This window comes from Macaca fascicularis, chromosome 15 (genome assembly GCF_037993035.2).
Source record: "Macaca fascicularis isolate 582-1 chromosome 15, T2T-MFA8v1.1".
In the NCBI taxonomy this organism is placed as follows: Eukaryota; Metazoa; Chordata; class Mammalia; order Primates; family Cercopithecidae; genus Macaca; species Macaca fascicularis.
In genome coordinates this window covers 100,671,632-100,696,709 of record NC_088389.1, presented here as the reverse complement: position 1 = coordinate 100,696,709, position 25,078 = coordinate 100,671,632, and positions in this window count along the sequence as shown.

Here is a 25,078-nt window from a genome sequence, read left to right as displayed (position 1 = left end):
TACTTCACATGAATTTATATGATCTAAAGTATTTTTAGCAAGAAATCTGTATGCTAAAGAAAAAAAAAAGGGATCAAAAGAGGAAATAGGTGATGGAAGGCTGCTACTTAGAAATAAAATAATTTTTAAACCCTGAGATTTAAATCAGAGCCCTTACCTATGGGTCGTGCATTACGGTATTTTTCAGAGAACAAAAAAGTGGTGCTTGAAAATTGAATCTAATCTCTCTCTCTCTCTCTCTCTCTCTCTCTCTGAATTCTCACATAATGCGTTTTCTGCAGTTCCAAATAAAGGGCTTTTTTTTCTGGGGAACTAGAGGTACATGTGGAATCTCTAAGAGGAAATGACAAGAAGCTAAGTTAAATGGCGTGCAAAGAAGAGTGAGCTGGAACAAAATGATGTGTTTTGGGAGATGTATGGCATCTTCAAAAACATCACACTTATGGTTTCCTGGTGTCTGTGAAACTTGGACCAATTCAAAGTGCCATATTTGATAGATTCTGAAAGAACTGAAGAGAAACTGGGTTACTGCTTTTTTTTTTTTTTTCTTTTTCTACATTCAGTTTTAAAGCTTTATTGCTTTCTGGGAGACAAATTTCTTCTTTTAGCATTATCTCCTTTTACAAGATATATCACTATACTCCTTGGCCATTTGGGAGCCCATAACAGTTATTTATTTATTTGACTTCCTCCTCATCTTACAATGAATCCTTTTAGGCAACGTTCTTGAAAAACAGAGATTCAGCGATGATGTAGAATCACAGAATTCTGAAACTGGAAAGGGCCCTAGAGAACAAAAGTGGGCAGCTGCATTGCTGCTTTGTTTCACTCTCTATACACAGTAAACCATCCAGGCTAAGTGACATGCTGAGAATGAGCCTTGAGTGGGCAGGAGGACTGTTTGGGTCTAGCTCTAATTTTTCAGCCAGGCAGCTGAGGACTATGAACAAATCTCTTAACCTTTGGTTAACTCTCAGTGACCCCCTGCTTAGCCTTGATTGAGCAAAGCATTTAATCTTCAGTTTTCTCATCTGCAAAATGAGGGGTTGCATTAGATAATCTCAAGGGCCTCTTTCGACTGGGAACATTCTGTCCTTTCTTGATGCCACGCCCAAAACTCAAACAGTGTGTATTTCTCTCAACTGCCTGCTTCAATTGCCCATTAACTTAAGAAAACTCAACATAGACAAAAATCTGGAATTTTAAAAGAAATAATTTAGGGGATTGTATTTGTGTTATAAAAGTACCCTTTCCCTTACAGACATAAATTTCCTTTAAATAATTAACTATTAAATATATTTTTACTTTATGACAATTATATTTTCACACAACTTTTCAGGAATGCCTGTCTGATAGCAAGTCAAGTATACCCTCTAATAATTACCACCCTTGATTTTACTATGTCTCTCCCACTCCAAACTCATGTTTCTAGCCTTAGCAATTGTATTAATCCATTTTGCATTGCCATGACAGAATACATGAGGCTGGATAATTTACAAAGAAAAGAGATTTATTGGTCTCACAGGTCTGCAGTCCATGCAAGAAGTATGGTGTCAGCATCTGCTTCTGATGAGGCCTCAGGAAGTTTACAATCATGGTGGAAGGTGAAGCGATAGTAGGCATGTCACGTGGCAAGAGAGGGAGAAAAATTGAGAGGAGGAGGTGCCAGACTCATTTTTTAGCAGATCTCGTGGTAATTAATGGAGTGAGAACTCACTCATTACCACAGGAGGGCACTGAGCCATTCATGAGGGATCTACTCCCATAACCCTAACACCTCCCACCAAGCCCCACCTCCAACACTGAGGATCACATTTCAACATGAGATTTGGAGGGTACAGATATCCAAATGATATCAACAAGCTCTCACCATAACTTTTTATTATTTACAATTTCTTATATACTTTCCATCTCACCTTCCTCTGAGTTATGTAGCTCAGCATCATTTTCTTCTGCACTGACTGCATCCATTTTTTTCTTGCTCATTATCTTTTTCTCCTACCTTATTATGTTTCCACTGGCTCTTGCAGCTTATCCTGGAATTCCCTGGAGTTCACTATGGGACATCTGGTTCACTCCAAATGTCTAATTTAAGCTTGTCTTATCTGTTCAGGCTGCTACAACAAAATACTGCATACTGGGTGGCTCACAAACAACAGAAATTTATTTCTCACAGTTCTGGAGGTGGGAAGTCCAAAATCAAGACGCTGGCAAGATTCAGGGTCTGGTGAGGGCCTGCTTCCTGGTTCATAGATGCTTCCTTCTCACTGTGTCCTCTCCTGGTGAAAGGCGCAAGGCCACTCTCTGGAACCTCTTTCAGAAGGGCACTAATCCCACCCTCATGACTAATTACCTCACAAAGGTCCCATCTCCTCATACCATCACCTTGAGGGTTCGGACTTTAATACATGAGTTTTAGGGGAGCGTAGGCATTCAGACCACAGCAAAACTCAACATCAAAATGAGCCCTGCTTCTTTAATCTTTATCATCGCTGTTGTGAAACTCAAGTGAAACTCCTCCCCACAATTTAACACTGAAGTTCAACCCATTCCTTGTTTTCCTCTGAGTGTCAACAGATGAAATAAACATTTTCTATGTCCATAGGTAAGATATGTCTTTAAATCGCCACTGAGACAAATCAAATTAGCAATTTTATGAACAAGAAAAATAGGATTTCTCACTCGGATATATTGAATATATTAAGTTCTTCAGATAAAAGTGCTATAAAACTCTAGAATGTTAGCATTGATTTGTTGTCAACGAGAAAACAATGCTGTTCTTAATTAACTTCTCAAAAAATGTGCAGCATTCCTAAAAGAGAAAAGAGATCCATTTTCCATGAGAGGTCTCAATACTTCAAAAGCCCTACTAGAAATGTATCTCTTGATTCCAAATCTGTTAAAGGGGTATATTCTACATTTTGCCACACAGGTCAAGGTCCTCAGAAATTTTTACATCTAAATTCTGTGGGGTTTGGTTTTTATGTGCCCACACCACAGTGTCACTTATCAGGCCATTTTTATAGCAGAAATCCCATTTTAAGGTAGGAAGTTAATCCAGTATGGAAATAAAATGCATCATTTTCTTTCCATTAAAAGTGGACATCTACTTCCAGGATTTGCTTAACTTGAAATAAGGCTGCAATCTGTGGTGTCATTCCTGGTACGACATTTCCAGCATTTTCCCAACGTGTTAAGGTTTAACTCTCATACCAGCTTGCAAGGATCATTAAATTTAAAGTGGGAAGGCCCCTACAAAATTATCCAATCATTCCCACTCATTGTATAGATGAGAAAGCTAAGGCCCACGGAGACTAAACGACGTTCCCAGTGTCACAGAGGAAAGACAAAAACTCAAATTTGAGTCTGGATTCTCAGACCAGCGCTTCCTTCCCCAATTCCTTTCCATGATTCCATTTTGATTTTGGTCTCAGTTGGCAAATTTATGTCGGCAATTCAAGAGTTCCTATGTTCTAATAAGACAGCCTGGTGGATGGTTATGGCAACAGAGCATAACAGGCACATACATGTTTAAAGAGGCAGCACCCTGATACAGGGCCAACAGCAATGAGTTAGGTCTCTGAAACTCAAGGGTCTTTCTACTCATGGGTTGCCATGATCAAGTTGTTCAGCCTTGCTGGATCTGACGGTCCTCAGCTGGAAAATAGAAAGCTAAGGAAAAGATCAAATGAAATAGGGGGCCGGGCGTGGTGGCTCAAGCCTGTAATCCCAGCACTTTGGGAGGCTGAGACGGGCGGATCACGAGGTCAGGAGATCGAGACCATCCTGACTAACGCGGTGAAACCCCGTCTCTACTAAAACACAAAAAATTAGCCGGGCGAGGTGGCGGGCGCCTGTAGTCCCAGCTACTCAGGAGGCTGAGGCAGGAGAATGCGTGACCCCGGGAGGCGGAGCTTGCAGTGAGCTGAGATCCGGCCACTGCACTCCAGCCTGGGCGACAGAGCGAGACTCCGTCTCAAAAAAAAAAAGAAAAAGAAAAAAAGAAAAAGAAAAAGAAAAAGAAATAGGGTAGGTGGAAGCAGCTGACACATATCTGTGTTCAGTAATATTTGTTCAATCTGAATTGACCTGATAATTCAGGCGCCCAAGTAAAGGGCAGCATGGGACCTAGAAAATCACTTGAATCCTTATTCTTTTTCTCAACAAATTATTCCAATGTACCCATTCAGAAATATTTATTAAGCACCTACTATGTGCCAGTCAGGCACTGTGCTAGGTTCAAGGATGAAATGGTAACAGAAAGACATAGCTATTTTACAGATTGGTAGAGGAGACAGAGACGTAAGCCGCGATGACCTGCTGTGGTGACACAGCACAGAGGAGGGGCCCTTAACTCAAACCAAGCAGATGTGGGGATGCTCCTCAGAGGAAACCACCTGTGAGCTGAGACTCGCAAATAAGGAAGAGTTACCCAGACAGAGGACTGGGAGGAGCATTCCAGGAAAATAAAATACAACATGAAGATCCAGAGGCAAGAGAGTTTAACACTCTAGAGGAAATGAAAGAAACTGATTACGTTGTGATTAGAATGTGAGGGTGGGGGCTGGAGAAGAGACCGGGGCTAGGTCTCACAGGCCACTTTAATGCACTTGAAGCTTATCCTAAGAGCAATAGAAAATTTCAAAAACTTGTAAGTAACAAAGTGAAACAATTATATAAATGATTTTCTTGATGAAGAATCAGATTTTTTAATTTTGAGGGTTTCTTATTGACATAATTATATCTATGCATATTCATTTCCATATTTAAATAACTCCTCATTTGCCCCAAATTCATGCAAAGCATTCCTCAAATTATATCCACCACCATTGGACCTTTATCTTTTAAACAAAAATTACTAGACAAATTGTTTGCTTTTTATTCAAACTAACAGCAGGGTCCAAAATTACAAGTGACCAGTCAATCAGGATGAAAAAATCCTTAGGAAATAAATACATGCACTGCAAAACTACAGTTAAAACTTTCAGCACTCAAATGAAAACAAGACAGGAATGATTGGGATAGGAAACCAAAGAATAAACAGATGAAAGCAAATGTGAAAATATATTCTAAACAGTGAGCCTATTAAAATCACCACACCCAGCCAATTTGCAAGAGGCAGGCAGTTCTGAAAAGCTGGAGCACCATGAATTAGCTTTGCCAGATAAACTAGGTCATGCCAAACAAACTGGGACCTCAGTGGAAAAAAGATAAATTTGTGTTTGCCAGGAGTGATGCCATGACTAACAAACTTTTCCTAAACCTCAGCCTAGAATTTGGCTCTGCCAGTGCACCCAGTGGTGAATCAAGACCTATCCCCTCTGCATTTGGGGGCTAGGAGGGAGCACTACACTTATGCACCGGAAACCTGTGAAGCCATCAGGTGAAACCTAATTTCAGTTGGGTTTTGTTTTCCGTTATAAAAATCCATGAGCTATTATACTTTCTAGCCAGCTTTATTTGAACATCTTCTACACACTTAACAACCTATAAAGCAAATAGGAATAATAATCATTTTGCAACAATAGAGTATATTTCCCTCTAAAAGCCCAAAGCTTCAGATTTTGCGCACAGCATTCTTTGGGGAAAGCCCTTCTCTCAACCTGAAGATTTTATTTTGTCGAATAAAAGGATTTATGGTCCACAAACAATGGGGTTGGTAGCAGATGTGAACATCAAGAGGCCTTCAGGGTTAGAAATATGATGGCTGTTTTAGGAGATGGGAATAAGGAAAGTAGGAAGGGCTCTTTGCAATTTCTGTTAAATTCTAATTTTTAGCACTTAGTTGCTTAATTGCATACATTATACACAAGTTTTTAACATTATGCATAAAGCACAAGTTTATTGCCCCCAAATTTGGAAAATATAGATTAAAAAAAAGAGAAAATGTAATTCCACCACTGAAATAGAATCTGTGCTAATACTTTTGTATCTATCTCTCCAAATTTATTGCTTTAGCTCTCACTTTCTCTTTACACATAACTATGCATTCACGGCCTCATTTTTATGATATGTACATTTATATATCCATACATAGGTTAAAATAGGATCATACTTTACATACTATTTCTGCATCTTTTTATTCTTAACAATTGAGAACATTGCCCCTTGGGCTAGAAGCTTGATGAAGGTTGGAATTTTGTTTGTGCTTATGCATTGCTGTTTTCTTTTTTTGTTTTTTTCTGGTCTTTTTTATTGTTTAATTTCAGTAGCTTTTGGGGTACAAGTGGGTTTTGATTACACGGATGAATTGTATAGTGGTGAAGTCTGAGATTTTAGTGCGCCCATCACCCGGGTAGTGTACATTGTACCAAATACGTAGTTTTTTATCCTTCATCCCCCTCACGTTCCCCCTTTCTGAGTCTCCACAGTCCATTATACCACTTTGTATGCCTTTGTGTACCCACAGCTTAGCTTCTACTTATCAGTGAGTTTTGGTTTTCCATTCCTGAGTTACTTAACTTAGAGTAATGGCTTCCAGCTCCATCCAATTTGCTGTAAAAGACGTTATTTCATTTTTTTAAGGCTGAGCAGTATTCTGTGATGTACATAGACTACATTTTTCAAATGCAATCATTGATGGATGACACTTAGGCTGGTGGCATATCTTTGCCACTGTGAACTGTGCTTCAATAAACATATGCTTGCAGGTGTCTGTGCTGTTTTCTTAGCATTTAGACTAGTAACCTTCCTATGGTGGATACTCAATATTTACTGACTGAATGGATAACTATTCAGTCATATAACCTTCCTATGGTAGATGCTCAATAAATATCTATTGACTGGATGAATATCATTTCATGTGAGTCAAGTATAAATATTTATGCATGTGGTATATCAACATATAATACAGTATAAATAATTAAACACACAAATACAATTAGTGTCCTAGTTCTGGCATCTGTATGCGCTAATCCTATCCACCCTAGGTCAAACGCTGCCGCTCTATCAAACCGTCCTCAGGCTTCCCTCTGGCTCTCTCCTTCCTCCTCTCAGTGCTTCCTCAGACTTCCATAGAATATTCTTTACTTCTTTTTGGCACTTAGCACTTTCCATCTTGCTTTATACATATTTAGTCCATGTTTCTGTATCTTGATACAGTACACCTTCAGGGTGGCATCTTTGCTCAGTTTATATTTGTATTAATAAAACATAATTCTATGTATGTATTATTTAATGTGTGTCAGGGACTATACTAAGTGTTATATGTACATTATAACCTTTAATATTCTAAACAATCCCATAAAATTGGTATTATGATTATCTTCATCTTATTGATGAGTTATCTGAGCCTTAGAAAGGCAAAGTGACTTGCCCAAGGCAGAGATGAGCCTCATGCTAAAGGCTGTCTGATTCCAGAATCTGTGCTTTGGATCCACTGTCTCCACAGCCTTCTTGCCTATCATCTCCCACTCCCAGGTCATTTGCAGCAGTGCCTTGTGTAGATGGTAGTAGATGTTCAACGAATTCTTGTTGAATTAATAAATGAAAAATAGATAACAACTGGGCATGAGTTGGTTACTGATGGAAGTGTAAATCCTGAGACTGGGATGTTTATGTAGCTTTTTCTGGGGGCCCAGAGGGAAGTAAAAGCACAGATTTGGGGAAATAGTCCAAAGTGGTTCATGGAATTTTCTCCTATTTGATAGCCAGGAGACATGAGCACAATGAGTCTTTGTCTAGACAAAATTCAAGGCAGTTTGGAAGGAGATGCCAGTCCAAACACAAGCAAGAACTTGATGGTAAAAATGGCGCTGCTTCAGAAGCGCTGATGTGGTTGGGAGTAACAGTCGAATAAATAAAAAATTGGGGACTTACAATAGGAAAGGTGAAAGTGAGAGTTAAACCAACAAAGAATTAGAAATGAGATAGAGTGGGATAGAGTCAAAAAGGAAGTGAAATATAGGGAACATTCTAGAATCTTGAAGTAGTCAACAGAAACTTGCCACACTATCAGAATAAGTCTTCGTTCACTATAAAAAAATGGAAGGATTGACATAGTAACAATTTTCTTTCCAGCCTCGCTAGCTTTGAAACTATAGCAGGCACTTCCAGAGCTCCACCTGTATCCCCTTGTCTCTTACCAGTCAGTCTGACTTCAGGAGGCCAGCACCTGCCTGCCTCTGCCTGCAGCCCACATGGGTCACAAACCCAAAGTGTAAGCGCGTGAAGCCAAGCAGCCCTCAACCACTCACTGGCAGGAGTTGGTGTGTAAATACCCCAGACCCCGTGTCACCCTGGTAGAATTACTTGGAGGCACACATTGCACACTACCTCCCAAAGCTCCCCATAGAGAATAAACTTCATTGCCCCATGGGAAATTGCTTGATACATATATTAACTATTGACTCCTTTATCTTCCCTGTTTCACTTTCTCAATCCTCCATCAGGATTTCCTGGGATCACTTCCCAAATAAATTACTTGCACTGAAATCCTTGTCCGAGAGCTCTGATTCTGTAGGAGGAAGCAGGACACTCTTTGAGAGCAGAACATATACACAGATGCCCCTTACATCTCTGCCTTCTCCCATACGGCAGCTCCCCATTTAGGAATGTTAGCAGAGAAAGGCAGTTAAGAGACCAAAGTCTTGACAATACAGAATGTGAAATCATTTCAGAGTATGACTCCCTCCTTTTAAAAAGACGAGCCAAAATTAAGTAAGCCCTATATTTCAGAGCCCCAGCCCCAACACATTTTCCCAAAGCTTTTTAAAAAATGTAGGTCTGCAACTAAAGGATATACAGAAAAACCCTATGGTCATATAAGTTTAGGAAATGTTAGGTTAAACAAAGTCAAGATTTTTACAGCAGGAGTTTTTCTGACCTTTTGTATGCTAATGAGGTACTCAACATAGCCAAAAGGAGGATACAGTATGGACCATCAACCAGATTATTTGTTCATGAACCTCTGAAGGGGCCAGCGGGCCACAGAACACACAGAAGGAAACTCTGCCTACCTCTAAAATAATCCATGGATAGCCCATTTACAGTTCAGTCTTGTCTCTCGATTCAGCCCCAACTTCAACCACTCTTTCCTCTTTCTGCCCCCATCTGTGGCCCAGGCTTGAAAACAAAAATGTTCTCAGAATTCTCAAAACTTCTTTGCATGCTGCCTGGAATACCATCTTTCACTTTCACACCTGGTGCTATCTTCTTGGTTGATCTTTCCAAATCCACAGAGATTACTTGCTTTGAGCAAGTTTCCTCAACAACCATGATTCTGCACAGGACCTAGAACCTACATAGCAGGTACTAGTGTGAATGAATTAAAGGAACATGTGAGTGAAATGAGGTATAAAGAAGTGACCTTGGACAAATCCTTTGAGTTCAAAGCAAGGAATAGAATGTGGTCCTCTCATTCATAGTCCATGTTGATCCTCTGTCCACATCCCAGAAATCAAAGATGTTATTTGGAGAATTTGATGATTCTTTTTAAAAATTGTGGTAAAATATACATAACATGAATTTTACCTTCTTAATCATGTTAAGGGGATAGGTCAGTAATATTAAGTACACTCACACTGCTATGCAAAAAATCTCCAGAACTCTTTATGCTTCAAAGCTGAAACTGTGTACCCATTGAACCACAACTTTCCATTTTCTTCTCCCCTCAACCCCTGACAACCACCACTGTACTTTCTGTTTCTAATATGACTACTCTTGGTACCTTACATTGGTGGAATTACACAGTGTTTGTTTTTTTAAGACTGGCTTATTTCATTTAGCATAATGCCCTCAAGGTTCATCCATGGTATTGCACATACCAGAACTTCCTAAGACTGAATAATATTCCATTATATGTGTACCCCACATTCTGTTTATCCATGCATCCATTGATGGACACTTGGCTTGCTTCCACCTTTCAGCTGTTGTTAATAGTGCTGCTAGGAAGATGGCTGTACAAATATCTCTTCAAGACCCTGATTTCAATTTTTTGGGGTGTGTTTAGTGACTCTTCTTGGAGCACACTGAAGTTTTAATATTTTCCTTTACAATCAGAAGAGTGCTAAATAATAACCTAAACTCGCACTTAGTTAGCTATCGCCAGAAGCATAAAACCAGCAATTACAAAACACTGTCAGTTAGGACTTTTTGATTACCTGTGACAGAAAACAACTTGCACCAGCCAATGAGGAGATTTACTGGAAAGGTTTGATGGTATCTTGTGGTACCCAGTGAAGTGTCAAACCCATAAGAAGAAAGGCACTCCTGGGCCTTAGGAACAGCTAGAACCGAGTGCCCTCTGGATCCTCCATCTCGACATCTCCTCCGTGCCTTCCTGCTCCATTTTTCTCACTGCACACTGGCTCTACCTGGAAGAAAAATGGCATCCAACTCCCCTCACTTTCACATCTGTGGCTTCAGCCTCATAAAGAGACTGGACCAATTCTTTCTCAGTCCCAAATCCAGTATCTCATGGAAAAGACTCATTGTCCCTATTTTTGTTAAGTTCCCATTCTACCAATGTTGTGTCTAGGAAGGCACAGTCAAATTGTACAAAACGGCTGCTCCCAGTTCCAGGGGATGGATATGCGTATTGGGGAGGGCAGGCAGGTACCAAAATGCCACAGGTACTGAATGACCATAAGTCTACCAACACCTCAATAGAAGGACCACAGGAAGGAAGGCAGTGGGATGAGAAAGTCTCCAAATACCCACATCCCTGATGAACACTCCCATGAGGTAAGAGGGAAGGGATTGTACAGGCAGCAGTGAGCTCTGGAGTAGAAAAACACATTAATCAAAGTCCTTTCTCTCCAACTAAATGAATCCACAGATAATGAGGCAGGGAAAAGGCCTGTTAGCCCTGAGATCTCTTTAGATACGGTTTTTGTGTCATGTGGCAAGTCCCGCAAGAGACCTGAGAAAAGGAAAAGGAAAATTAGGGTTCCCACAATATCAAGCAAGGCCAGAGGCCAAGATTAAAAGGAAATAATAATGACATCCAGAGAGATCCTGGACTGTAACATTTCCAGGAGAGAATACCCAGGCTCAGGTACCTCTGAGGCCCCTTATGCGATAATGAGGTGGAGAAATGCAGTTGGTCACAGGAATTGGAAAGAATAGTCTATTGCTAGGAATCAAAGCTAAACCCCGCATCACTAAAGCCCTGTCTCTGGTAAAACGTTTCTCCTGTTTGTTCATTGATTCTGAATGTTAAGTAAGTCTTTCCGGCAGTGGTTCCAGGGTGCTGAAGCAATGAATCTCAGACAGCAAATGAAAAATGAGGGCTGCAAAGTTCAGGCAATAATAGAAAATTAAATCTTAACTGAGCTGCTGTAAATATCACAACCAGAAAACAGAGTGCATCAGCAAACTACACTGGCAGGGATGATAATGAATTTCTCCTCTCCGGGCAAAATTTATCAGTGGTGCATAATAGAGTATTCTCGGGTTTGGAGGTGAGGAAGGGGTTGACGAGGAAAGGGGGAGAAAGAAAAACAAGTGGTATTTGTAAATTAAAGTATCTCTTTAGTAAAGATCACTTTTTCTCAGCCAAAGCCAGTAGTCCAGCTCAAATGACCCTTCTACAGTAATTAACCTAATGCAAACTTCTACAGCCCATTAGCTGTATCTCTTGCGCTGCACTCAGCATTTTAGCTTATCTGTAGTTATTTGTAGACATGTCTTATCTCCACAATGAGATTATAAACCCATGGAAGGCAAGGCAGAGGAATTGTTTCCTTTATCCATCTTCATGTACCCCACAACATCCAGAAGAACGAGTATTTATTGACTCTTTCAACGTGCCATGCACTGTGTGAGATATTGTAGTGTCGTATTCCTATGAGGTCCTGCCAAATACCCTGCAAGGTGAGGAGGACTATCACATGATACCAAAGAGGAGACTGGGTCTTAGAGAAGTAAGCAACTTGCTCAAATTCACACCATGACAGAGCTGAGATTTGAACTTAAGTCTATTGAATTCCAAAACCTATACTCTTTCCTCCTCAATACACTACCCAGTTGGCAAATAGAGATCCTATTTTCCAGTATGCATGCTGATTTCTCCAAACCACGTCTTGTGGCAGATGTTGTACATATATTATTTCAATTACTCTTCTCCACAGCCCAGGAGTTTGGTAGCATTATTAGCCCTACCTCACAAATGAGAAAACTGAGGCACAGAAAGGTTAATAAAATCATCTAAAAACCTAATGGCTTATAGTAAGTGGTTGCATCAAGATGCTGACCCACCCTGCCAGACTCCGGAGTGTGTGCTGTTAGTCATCACCCTATGTTGATTTCAAAATAAAAAATAAACATGCACACACATCCCACATCACATATTTTGAGCAACTCCTTTGTGCTAGGCTATGCAAATTTTATAATTTAACTCTTATTACAATCCTCAGAGCAGAAGCAAGTATTCAATAAACTATAAAGTTAATGAATAATGGAAGATAAAAACAGAGGTGCAACTGTCACCAATTGCTAAAGTAAAAAATAAAATAAAATCCAGAGAGTCCTCTGTGTTTGCACTGGTAACACCATTAGCCACAACCTATGGAGGACCAGGGGAAATAAATGAGTATTAGAAACAAAGACAAATAAGGGCAATCCAGACAACAGAAAGAAAGGTTTTCACTTGAAAAATGAGTGTTATATAAAATCAATAATGGCCCATCCCAAATGAGACAGGTCTCCTTTGTTGCAACAGCATCTTAAATGAACTGTGTTAGAAAATCAGCATTTACAAATAAAACAACCGAAGTCTCCAAGTTAGCCTCAATTTTATATCAAAAACATAACCCTGTTAAGTGGATGACAAATCTTCTATAGGCTATATCCAGATGCATTAGATAATGACAACGGTAGCCTTGGAAGAGTAGAGGGACTCAGACAAAAAATAACAATGCCGTGTAATCCCAGCACTTTGGGAGGCTGAGGTGGGTGGATCACTTGAGGTCAGGAGTTCAAGATCAGCCTGGCCAACATGATGAAACCCTGTCTCTACTAAAAGTACAAAAATTAGCCAGGTATGGTGGCACATGGCTGTAGTTCCAGCTACTTGGGAGGCTGAGGCAGGGGAATAGCTTGAACCGGGAGGCAGAGGTTGCAGTGAGCTGAGATCTCACCATTGCACGCAAGCCTGGGCAACAGAGCAAGACTCTGTCTCATAAATAAATAAAACAGTGCCTTGGTTCTACTCTGGCTTTTCCAGCTTTCTCAGTTATTTGTGCTCTCCACCAGTTGTTTCTCTGCCACCCTAGAGGTAGGCATGGTCATAGAACTCAGCTGGGCCAATTAAGTACGACCAGCAGTGATGTGTCACTTTCAGGCAGAAGCTTTAAGAATCAGTGCATGGTTTGCAATGCTTTCTCTTTTGTCATGATGACGGATGATATTCTAGAAGGCATGTGTCTGTCACCCTGCATCAGTGAATATAAATGACAAAGAGCAGAGGCCCCTGCTAACCCACAGAGGAAACTACATGAATGAGGGGGGGAATGTTTTAAGCTACTGAGATTATTGTTGTTTGTTATTGCAGCATAACAGCCCAACCTGATCGAAATGTGAACCACTAACCCTGGGTAAGTCATTTTATCTGAGTGCGTATCAGCGTCCTCATCTGCAAATCAAAGGAATTTGCCTAAAAGAGGGGTCATTAATCTGGGAACCCATGAGTGTGCTTCACAATGACAATGAATCAAAAAAAGGTAAGAGTGTGCGTATGTGTGGGTGAATGAATGAGAAAGAGAAAGGGTGCCATAGCATGTGCCTGTAGTCCCAGCTACTTGAGAGACTGGGGCAGGAGAATTGCTTGAGCCCAGGAGTTCGAGACCAGCCCAGGCAATTATAGTGAGACCCTGTCACTATTTTTAAAAAAGAGAGAGAAAGAGAACAAGCAAGACAAAATACACGTTTTTCTTGAGAGAGGGTTTACAGCTTTTTCAAATTTTAAGAGTCTGTGTTATCAAAATTAGGTTGAGAACCTGAATAATCTTTAAGGCCACTTCTAGCTCTAATGTGCTTTGTGGCTTCTATAGCAGGGAACATACAGTTAATTAGGTTCCTCTCTAATCTGGTATTTCAGGACTTGCCTTGGGTCAGATTTTATTAAGGTTGTTTTCCAATAATTACATTTAAGAGTTACTCCTAATAGAATTACAAATATCAAAATCTCAGGAGGTATTCCTGAGTGAAAACAAGGAATTCAGAGTAATTCTTTTAACCAAAGAAGGAGAGGTTCTTCAAAAATTAAAAACAAAGACCCAGATTCCATTTGGCAGGTAGGACAGGGGTAGATTGACTCTTTATAAAAACAAGAAGGGGGCACTCCTTCAAAAACATGTTGCCTCATGTGCACGAGTGTGTGAAAGGCCAGAGTGTAATACTTTAGCTGAAAGCCATAGGCTTTCTTTAACATGAAGGCAGTGGGGTACACACAGTTCATAGGGAGAGCCTGAGTTTTATAGATGGGCATCTGCAAACTGAGTTCAAGCCCAGAGTTAAGAGGGTATTTCAACATGCTGTTGGGCTAGTTTTCTCATCTATAAAATAGGGACAATAATATTCAGTTCTAAAAGGAACTGAACAAACAGATACTACATGCAAGGTTATCGAGGAGAGTTTCATGACGGACTATTTACAAAGGTGTGCACAGAGTTAAGAGAAACCAACGAGGCATGCTGAAGCCTCTGAGACTGGTTAAAGCAGAGAGCCTTTTATCACTCTGTTAGTTGAAGGAGCAAGAGAAAGAAGGGTTACTCTAAAAAGGAGAGAGCCATAGCGGGAGCTACAGGAAAGGGCTACACAAAAGAGCCCCAGCCTTCCAAGAGAAACAGATATAACTTAGCCTGGCCCAGCAGGGAGAGAGCCAGAGGGGAAAACACTTTGATCATATTATCTTCTCATCCTCCTGCTGGTGCCTCACCTTGGCCAAACCCAAGCTAAAAGCAATGGGCAAGGGAGACTGTTGACATGGTCATAGAAGTCAGTCTCCTGTGGCAGAGAAGGATGGAGAAGGGTGGAGAAGGGTGGGGAAGAGGATGTGGAGAAGAAATGAGCATTCTAGCCTATAGAATGCTGAAGTAGGCTTGGCCATGCCATATCACTATTGGTCAAAGCCCATCTCTGCCCTTTGTAACCAAGCACCTTGACAGGCACAGCTGATGAATTTTAGTTCCTTCATAATCTGAATCTGACTTCCTTTCCATCATATCGCCCACTTCCCTTTCATCTACTCTATAGAATTACTACAGGAAAAACACATTTATGTACATTATCAGTAATCCTCTTAACAACTCACCAGGTAAGCATTATTTTCCCATTTTCATGAGAGAATGAAAACTCAGATAAGTGGACTTCCCTTACCCACTATCACAGACCTGCTATGCTGAAGAACAAGAATTCAAATCCAGATCTATTAGGCTTCAATGTCCACATTCTTGTCCTATCCCACCCTGCAAGACTTTTGGTCCTAGCTTTGATTCTAATTATTTTGTACCCTTCATAAGTCTCTCACCTGTCTGAGCCTTTTGCTGTTTTATGAGAAGGACTTAATTGTATCTTTCCACAGTATTGTTGGGACAAGATGAATGTGGTTTCCAATGACTGTGAAACTATCTACCTGTTTCTATTGTTTGTGAATCTTGCAATGATTACTTTTTTTTTTTTTTTAATGAGACCCAAGCATTCTCTTTGGTTTGGAATTGGAAATGTGTCTACCCACTCTAAGTCAACAGAAAGCCCCAGAGAGAGGAGTTTCTAGCTATGTATCTATCCTATCTGTCTGTGCATTTGCAGATTTCTTTCTACATCTGCTCTTCGAGAGCTCAGAAGCACCTTCTCTTTACAAATTGCTGCCAAAATGTCTCCTACATTAATAGTAAGTTCCTGGAGTCACCATCATCATTAGCCTATGATATTTAATGCTAGTTTAGTTGCACATTCCAAGCTCTAAAGTAGTCAGAAACCTAGAAAAAGGAGGTTATTTTTTCCTATTTCCTGGATCCCAAGTGTGTTCAGGTGGCCAACATCAAGCAAGCTTCTGTGACCAGGAGCTGAGCTGCATCTGAGAACCATCCTTCTTTCTAGAACAAAATCTTAAATCAAGCAACCCTACAACACAGGCCCTTCCCCCACCCCCAAAGTATAGGTTTTCATCTTAGACAAAGGAAATAATTGGATTCCTGTACTGAGCTCTGTGATCTACTGCTGCCAGCTGCATCACTGTAAAACCATTAACTCCTTGCTGAGCATTTTATTTCTGCAACAGGAAGAGGTAAAAAGGAGAAACACATTGTTTAGGCCAAGTGAAAGGAAAATATTTTTTAAGTGGTACAATGTAAATCCCGGTAACATGGCATCCATTTCAATCAGCCTGAAATTATGGACAAGATTTAAGGATGAAAGTCAGAGAACTTGGAAGAGAGCAGATTTCTGCCTTCAAGAGCAACCCATACATCACCCAGGGGTTATAGGGAGTCTAGAACTCCAGTATGAGCTGTGTTTTTCCCTCCCTTTGACTCTTGGCTTCCACATTCTTCTCTCATAGGTCATAGCCCTTCAAGTGAGAAATGAAGCTGGTCACTCCACTTCCTCTGACTGCATTTGTGCCTTTATGCACTGGGGCTTTAAATGTTCACGGGATCCTCTCTTGGTGCAAAGTGAATTAAACACCTATAGCAGGAACAGTAGGGGCTGGAAAAATGCCAAGGCAGATACAACTGAGACTCTGTCCAGAGAAGCCTTCAACAGAGCACTTAATTCATAAAAAAAGATTATAGGTAAATGAAAAATACTGACTGACAAATAGGAGTAACTTGAATCTACACCTCCTTGGGAACCATGTAAGAGGAACCCTCACCAGACATCTCACTGCAGTTATTTGTAATGATCTTTTATGTGAAAACAAGCCCCAATGAAAATTAACTCTTCTTTTCAGTTTAATGATTTAAGGCTCAGTCAGATTTGGGGCTGATGAGAAAACCTTGAGGATGTGGCTAATTATGAATCTCTCTCCAAACTGTCTTAGAGTCTCCCCCAGTGTTACCTATGCAACACACACTTGAGTCATGGAAGTTAGGACAACTTCTCTCTCAAATAGTATGTTGGATCCATACAGACAATAGATCCAATAAAAGCCCAAGATTGAGCAAAATAGCTAAAGTTTGAGGAATATCTTTGAGAGCCTCCTATTTTTCTAATCCAACCTTTGCTGCATAATCCTTCAAACTTAGAGATAACATCTTGTCACTTCTTTTAAACATTATTTTTCAACCACTTCTGGTTAAGACAATTGAGGTTAGCACCTCTGTTTGAACAGCTGCTAACTATTAGTAGAAGAGAGATTCCTCTCTGCTCCTGGGGGGAACCCTGGAAAACAGCCTTAAGTCCCCTTTTCCCTTTAATGAGAGTTAGTTGACCTTGGCCTTGCATCCTTTTGCTCAACTCTTCCTTCTAACCTTCTAAAAAATGTTCAAAACATATTTCATTTGGGAGGTTTTCACAAAGAACATGGGTTTGCCTGGCCACCCTCCTGGAGTTGTAATATTTGAATTTAAGGAATTTTGGGGGAAGAGGACTTATAGATGAAGAACTTGGAAACCAGCCTCAAAATGACCATCCCATATTATGTTAGTGAGCACTAGTCACCATTAGGGATTTTCACAATCACCATGAAAAGAAAGAGCCACAAAAATCGAATGTCAGCCAGGAAATAAGCAGGTTACACTTGGGCAGATGGTTAATATTAGGAGGAAGGATATCCAGATTAATGATTTTCTTTTTCCGTAACAGCAATATCAACAAAACAAGGCAACCTTTCTCGGGCATTTGAGGTGAAAACTCCATGGCGCTTATATTTAGGATTTGCTCATGGCTAATTTCTATCAGCCAACTATTGTCTATTGACCCTCAACACATGGCTAGATGGTTCCTTTGATGAGACATATTTTCTGCCGAATGGGTTGTTATTCAGTTGCTGGATTCTAGGTTCATTGGGGTTATTAAAATTGTTTCTTGAGTTTAGCAAAATAAAACGTTGCACGTTGGTTTTCACTTTTCCCTCTGAAGCTAACTGATGGTTTTTAAATGTCTACTCTGATTTATAACTATGAATAGTTATACACAAACAATGTTAGGTTGATAGTAGTCTTTTTATCCCAGTCTATGAATCCATTGGTTGACACAATAGTTCACATCTGCTGAAGGAATGAAAAGCATTTCCAGAATATTCTTTGCTTCTTCTCCCTGTGTAGGTACTTCGGATAGTGTAGAAAGTGGAGGTATCACAATGGGGAAGAAAGAGAAAAACTAAAGAGTGGAGGGAATTCATCCTCCCTCACACCTCTGTGCCAACTTTCAAGCCCAACTCTGCAGTGAATGTCATCTTCAAGGCCATTTGTTTATTTAGATTTGCCAAATGATGGGTGATTTCCCCCAATGGTTATAACTATGAAAAGAAAGAAAAATCTCAGAGAGCCAGGAAGCATTAAATCTTTCACATACATTCATTAGACATCTCTACCTGGATGCCACATAGTTATACTAGAGTCCAGTCATGTACAATGTGAATATGTGTAATTTCACAGTGCCTACTTCGAGAAAATACACATGGCACCATCACCGCCACCTCATACACCCAGAAAAGCATAATCTTTGGTGCAGCATGTTTCCCAAAACATAAACCAACAGTTTCATCCATGCTCAACTTATGACAGACTGACTAGACCCAATACAACTAAAATCATTTATTGAGAAACATTGAGATTTAAGGGACTTAAAGGTAATTTTGTCTAGATTATACTTTTGCCTTAGTGCCTTTTGAACCTAATCCCACGTAATTGGTAACCTCGTTATATCCCAAAACTGAACCCATTAACTTCTGAAGCTAGTGGACTTCTCCCTTGCACTTCACTCTTTCATTGCAGGTACCACTGTTTCCCCAACACGGGCTTGGGAACCTAGAATCCTCATTAACTTAACCCATTCCTGCATTAACAATATTCAGTTTGGAACAGGCATATGTGCAAGAGACTGTGCTAGAAGTTGTGGGTGATAAAAAGAAACACGTACAACAATACCTGACCTCAACAAGCCTGAAATTGGGTAGAGTGAGACACATGTACATATGAAAAGGCAGGTAAGAGCTGAATGGCTATGGAAATCACTCTGGGCATGGGTGAAGGGGAAGACCTCAGGCAGCAAGGCAGCCATGTAGAATACCATGCAGACACCACCCTGCAACCACGATGGGAGCAAAGGTTGAGACGTATGCAAGAGACCAAGAGAGCCAGCTCCAGGTAAGCAGCAGGGCCTCTGAATTTTGCCTTCATTACACTCTGTACAGCTGTTCCTTCCTTTCTCTAGTTTTTACTGCCCGCACATTCCAGGTTTGAATTATAATCATAGCCACTGTTAGTGTTTGTTGAGCACTACAATGTGCCAGGAACAGTTCTAAGCACTTCATATATATATATATATACACACACACACACACACACTATATACACATATACAACAGATATACATATACATATTACATAATATATACACATATATATATACACATTTTTTTGAGTTGGAGTTTTGCTCTTGTTGCCCAGGCTGGGGTGCAGTGGCATGATCTTGGCTCACTGCAACCTGCGCCTCCTGGGTTCAAGCAATTCTCCTGCCTTAGCCTCCCAAGTAGCTAGGATTATAGGAATGCGCCACCATGCCCAGCTAATTTTGTATTTTTAGTAAAGATGGGGTTTCTCCATGTTGGTCAGGCTGGTCTTGAACTCCTGACCTCAGGTGATCCACCCGCCTCAGCCTCCCAAAGTGCGAGGATTACAGGCGTGAGCCACTGCGCCTGGCCCCACTTCATATACTTTCATGTATTTAATCCTCCTAACAACTTATAAGGTAGACAATATTATTATCCACGTTTTACAGAGGCACAGAGAGGTAAAGAATCACGCCCAAGGTTAAATGCCCAGGAAATTGAAGACCAGCATTCTGTCCCAGTCCTGGTTTCAGATCCTAAACACTTATCCACTCAGTCCACCACTTTCCATTGTGTTGCCTCCATGCCATTTAAAATCTCAGATCTATCCTCCAAAATACAACTTTCATTCACTCTCTCATCCCACTTATGAGTGCTTGGAACCTCTGTGTTGTCTAAGAGGTAAGGTTCACAATCTTTAGATTGGGAATTCCAGAGCCTGGCCATACCATCTGCCTTTGCCCATCCTGCCAATATGGTTTTTCTCACATATTCTCCGATAAGAGCCCTCTCCTCTCACCAATAGGTCTCTTCATTGGCCCTGGAAGACACCCTGCGTGTTTATATCTTCAGGACCCATAATTGCAGATATGGTTTCCAGCACCCGTCAGATTACACCACGCTTGTGTACTGAACAAAACTGGGCATCAACTCCAGCAGCAGGTGGACCAGGGCAGATCTGAAGGCCTGGCTTCCAAAACTGCAACCCAAGGTTAAATTGTAATTAGACTACACTCTTCCTAATTCAAATTCCATTCATCATCAACTAAAATTGCCAAGTATTGTTTTGTTCCGAAATCAGAATTCCTGTCATTCTATGCTGCTATACAGTACTGTTGCAATTTTATTTTAACCTAATGCCAAACTTTGCATAAGTCCCTTTTCAACTTTACCTTATTAGCTTCTGTCCATTTTTCTCCAACCTGGGAAGATCTTTAAAATACTAATTCATTTTACTCACATATTAACATGGTCTTATCCACAAATCTAATAAAGATATTATTTACCTAGCCATCTATGTTGTTTAATTAAAAGTATCTTAATAGGATTTTGCCAAAGATAGCAGGGAAGACTGCTTTTTTCTCAAAATGGCTGTGATGCATGAAATCAACTGCCATATAAATTGTCGATGATCCAGCCTATGTTTATCTTGTCTGCATAATTATCATAGGACATTTTATTTAAAGATTTGTTAAATTTTTTATTTGCTTGATACAGATATATCCCTGATAATAAGCCTAATGACTTTAAAACCCAAGTCACCTTATTTGGAGATAATTCTTGGTTTATTTACACGTTTCTGGTGATTGTCTACTTTCTAAGTGCTTGAAAACCACCCACTTGTTTAGTAATCTAATCAAAAAATGTACCAGCAATTAATACTAAGTTTGTGCTTACTATAACACCACTTCTAAAATTAGAAGGTACCCAGCTCCATCTTGGGTACCTTTCCTCTTTGCAATCATTTTTCACTTGAGCCCAGGAGTTTGAGACCAGCCTGGGCGACATGGCGAAACCTCATCTCTACAAAAGATACAAGTGTCAACTTGTCCTTTACTCATGTACTTCCAGGACCTGCAGGTTGGTTTGGTTGGTTTCCACAGTTAGCCTTTGGGATGCTACATCTGCACAGATTTGTGTCATGACCACGCTGTTACACTCAGCCTTCACTATGTGTGGCTTGCCTCCCAGATTCTGTTCCTGTTCTTTAATTTTTTCTTTTTTTCTCTTTTTTTTTTTTTTTTTTTTGAGATGGAGTTTCACTCTTGTTGTCCAGGCTGCAGTGCAGTGGCACAATCTCAGCTCACTGCAACCTCCACCTCCCGGGTTCAAGCAATTCTCCTGCCTCAGTCTCCCAAGTAGCTGGGATTACAGGCACGCACCACCATGCATGGCTAATTTTGTATTTTTAGTAGAGACAGGGTTTCTCCATGTTGGTCAGGCTGGTCTCTAACTCCCGACCTCAGGTGATCCACCCGCCTCAGTCTCCCAAAGTGCTGGGATTACAGGCATGAGCCACAGCCCCCGGCTGTTTCTGTTCTTTCTAAATCTGTGCTTGGTTGGTACCCTAAACACACTCAGTTTCTTTAATGTCTCCTCAGTGAACTTCTCATTAGAATAACCCAAGATTACAGAGTAGGCATTTCTTTTTTAAAGCTACTTATCCTTCTTAAGTGATAGTCCCTTTTAGAAACTGACTACGGGCTCACTTCGCCTTTCTCAGACTAAAAAAAAAAAAAAAAAAATCCAATGGATGTGTCTGAACATGCCCATTTGTCCCTTTCTCTGCTATTACAAATTCCAAGGTGACTCAGTCATTTCCTCCCATGCGTCCCATACCTTCTGTTTCACCAACTGGCCTTTCCTTTTTGGTCAGAATTAAGTGGAAGCTCGATTCCCTTTGTCCTCTAATCAGCTGTTCCACTTTTAGCAGTAGGCGCCTCCCAGCAGATGTTTGGAGAGTTTAAAGTCATGATATCACCGCATCACTATTACAGGGCCAAACAGTCCTCACCCCTCCTCACTTCTCTGTGTCTTTTCATCTCTGCATACATGCGCCATGCACAATTCTGGAGTTTTCCACCTGGCACTTTGTTAACATCTAGTGTTCAAGTTGAGTGGGAGGGCTGGGGCTGAGAAAGCTTAGAGCACCAGCTAGACTGTGGATCTAGGGATGTGTCAGTAAGTGGGGTCCAAACCAACCTGCAGGTCCTGGAAGTACATGAGTAAAGGACAAACACTCTGACTTAGTTTAGGGGAACCACATGGTTTCAGGGACCTAAACTGCACTCCAGCTCTACAGTACAGCATGTGGCCAAGATTATGGCAACCATGACATTTGCTCCATAACCACAGTGATTAGTTCAGCAATGAGCACATGCCTTCAGTCAGACTACTCGGAGCAAACCTCAGGACTCCTGCTGGGGATGTTGGGAGGGAGCTTCTCTTGCCTCTAAGGAGAAGAGGAAGCCCATAGGTCATGGAGCAGATTGTAGCCATCTTAGGACCACAAGAAGACTTCATTTTAGATGAAGTCGACGCCATGGAAGGGGAAACAAAAAAGTGAAAGCAATCAGGTTCTTAATAACATCATTGAGCTATGGCCAGGCTTCCTTTGGATTTTCCCTTTGGCCAGCCTTCCTTTGGATTTTCAGTTCCTCTTAATATGAAGCCCATATGAGTTGGGGTTCCTATTCAAAATGCATCCTTCCATTCTATAACAAGATCCAAAGTTCTGTTTCACCAAGTTTCAACAATGACCATGAGACTGGGTTAAAATATTAAGTGTATTCATTTTTTAAAATTATCATTACTCTGTTTATTAAACCTGAGCCAAAAAAAAGTCAGTTTTGTTTATTTTTAATAAAAAGAGACTTGGGAAAATGTATGATTTGGAAAATGTCGATAGAGAGAGACAAAGTTGCAAGATATACAGGATTATTAAAGGAACAGGTGTCAGGAACTAGCCGTGACTACAGGGATTTGGGCTGAGATAAAAAGGAGACACAGAATTTTCCAAGAATTAAGGTTTAAAAAGAAGGATGAGGTAACCCATGTCAGGGATGGAGGAATCCAGTGAGTTCTCACTGATGTGAAAGACAGGGTGGGAAGGCCAAGAGGCCACCCATCTGAGGGCTGGTGGGAGCGGGGCCATGACTGGCTTGGAGTTCAGAGTTGACAGGATGTTAGGTGAGTCAGAAAAGGACTGCAAGACTAAGAGAATAAAGAATGACTGGACGCTGAGAGGTAATACAGGGAGAGAAGGTGAGTCTGGCAAAACTGAAGGAGTGGAAAGGTGGAGGCAACAGCCTGTGATCAGAGTCGGCTCTGAGCTCCAGTCACTTAAGGACATCTTCATCTTCTGCTCCCTGCCTTGCCTCTATGCACACTATAATAAAATTATTCTTTCCAAATGCTGTATTTCCCTAATGTGATCCTCCCACGCCCTTGTTCTCATGGCCTCTGTCTCAGTCTTAGGTACAAACATGTCATACCTGGGCAGTTGTTGGCAGAAACTGGATCATTTAGTCAAATGTTGATGGTATATGTGAAGTTTCATCCCCCTTCCCCTGCCCCAGCCACATACATGAACATCCCTTCAGTCCTACAACCTCCACAAGGAGAAGCCTGTACAACATCTGAAGAAGCTTTATGGTTCTCTTCCTAAGACTTTCCTCGCAATTGCATGTTCCTCCATGATAGGAAAAGCAATTTGTACAAACCCATAGAGATTATCTACACCACCTCTCTCCCTTTGAAATCGGTGAAACTGAGGCCCAGAGAAATACAGATACTCAACACAGTCAGCTAGTGGTCAAGCTGGCATGAACACTGCAGTGCCCTGAGCTGTGGCATTGTGTGGAGAGCGTCTGTCTCTCCACACAGTGAGGGCCTCTTCATCTTTGGAATTCTCAGTTCTTTTTACATCAAACCAAACTTGGGTTAAGACCCATCATTTGCCAGGCGTGGTGGCTCATGCCTGTAATCCCAGCACTTTGGGAGGCCGAGGTGGCTGGATCACCTAAGGTCAGGAGTTTGAGTCCAGCCTGACCAACATGGTGTAACCCCATCTCTACTAAAAATTCAAAAACTAGCCAGGCCTGGTGGTGGGCACCTGTAATCCCAGCTACTCAGGAGGCTGAGGCAGGAGAATCACTTGAATCCGGGAGGCAGAGGTTGTAGTGAGCTGAGATCATGCCATTGCACTCCAGCCTGGGCAACAAGAGTGAAACTCCGCCTCAAAAAACAACAAAAAAACAACAAAAAAACTCATCATTTATATCAAAATCCATCCTTGTTTCAACATAATTCCTGTGTTCGGAGTGTGTCAGGGGTGGGGGATGGGGGTGTATTTCAGTCTTTCCCCCCAACTACAGTAGAAGTCCCTCCAGGCATAAACCCCCTCTCTGCCTCTCACACTTCTCTGTCCATTTAAATCAGTCCAGTTACATGCCCCACCCTGAGACTGTAAGTCCTGAAGAGACAGGGACTGTCTTACTAATCTTTTCGTCCTTGGGTTCTAGGAGAATACCTGGCACAGAGTAAGTGCTCAGTAAAAGTTTATCTGATAAAAACAGTTCTGTGTCCTTGTGCGGTGGCTCATGCCTGTAATCCCAGCACTTTGGGAAGCCAAGGTGGGTGGATCGCCTGAGGTCAGGAGTTCAAAACCAGCCTGGCCAACATGGTGAAACCCCATCTCTACTAAAAATACAAAAAATTAGCCAGGCGTGTTGGCGGGTGCCTGTATTCCCAGCTCCTAGGGAGGCTGAGGCAGGAGAATCACTCGAATCTGGGAGGTGGAGGTTGCAGTGAGCCAAGATCGCACCATTGCACTCCACCTGGGCAACAAGAACAACACTCTGT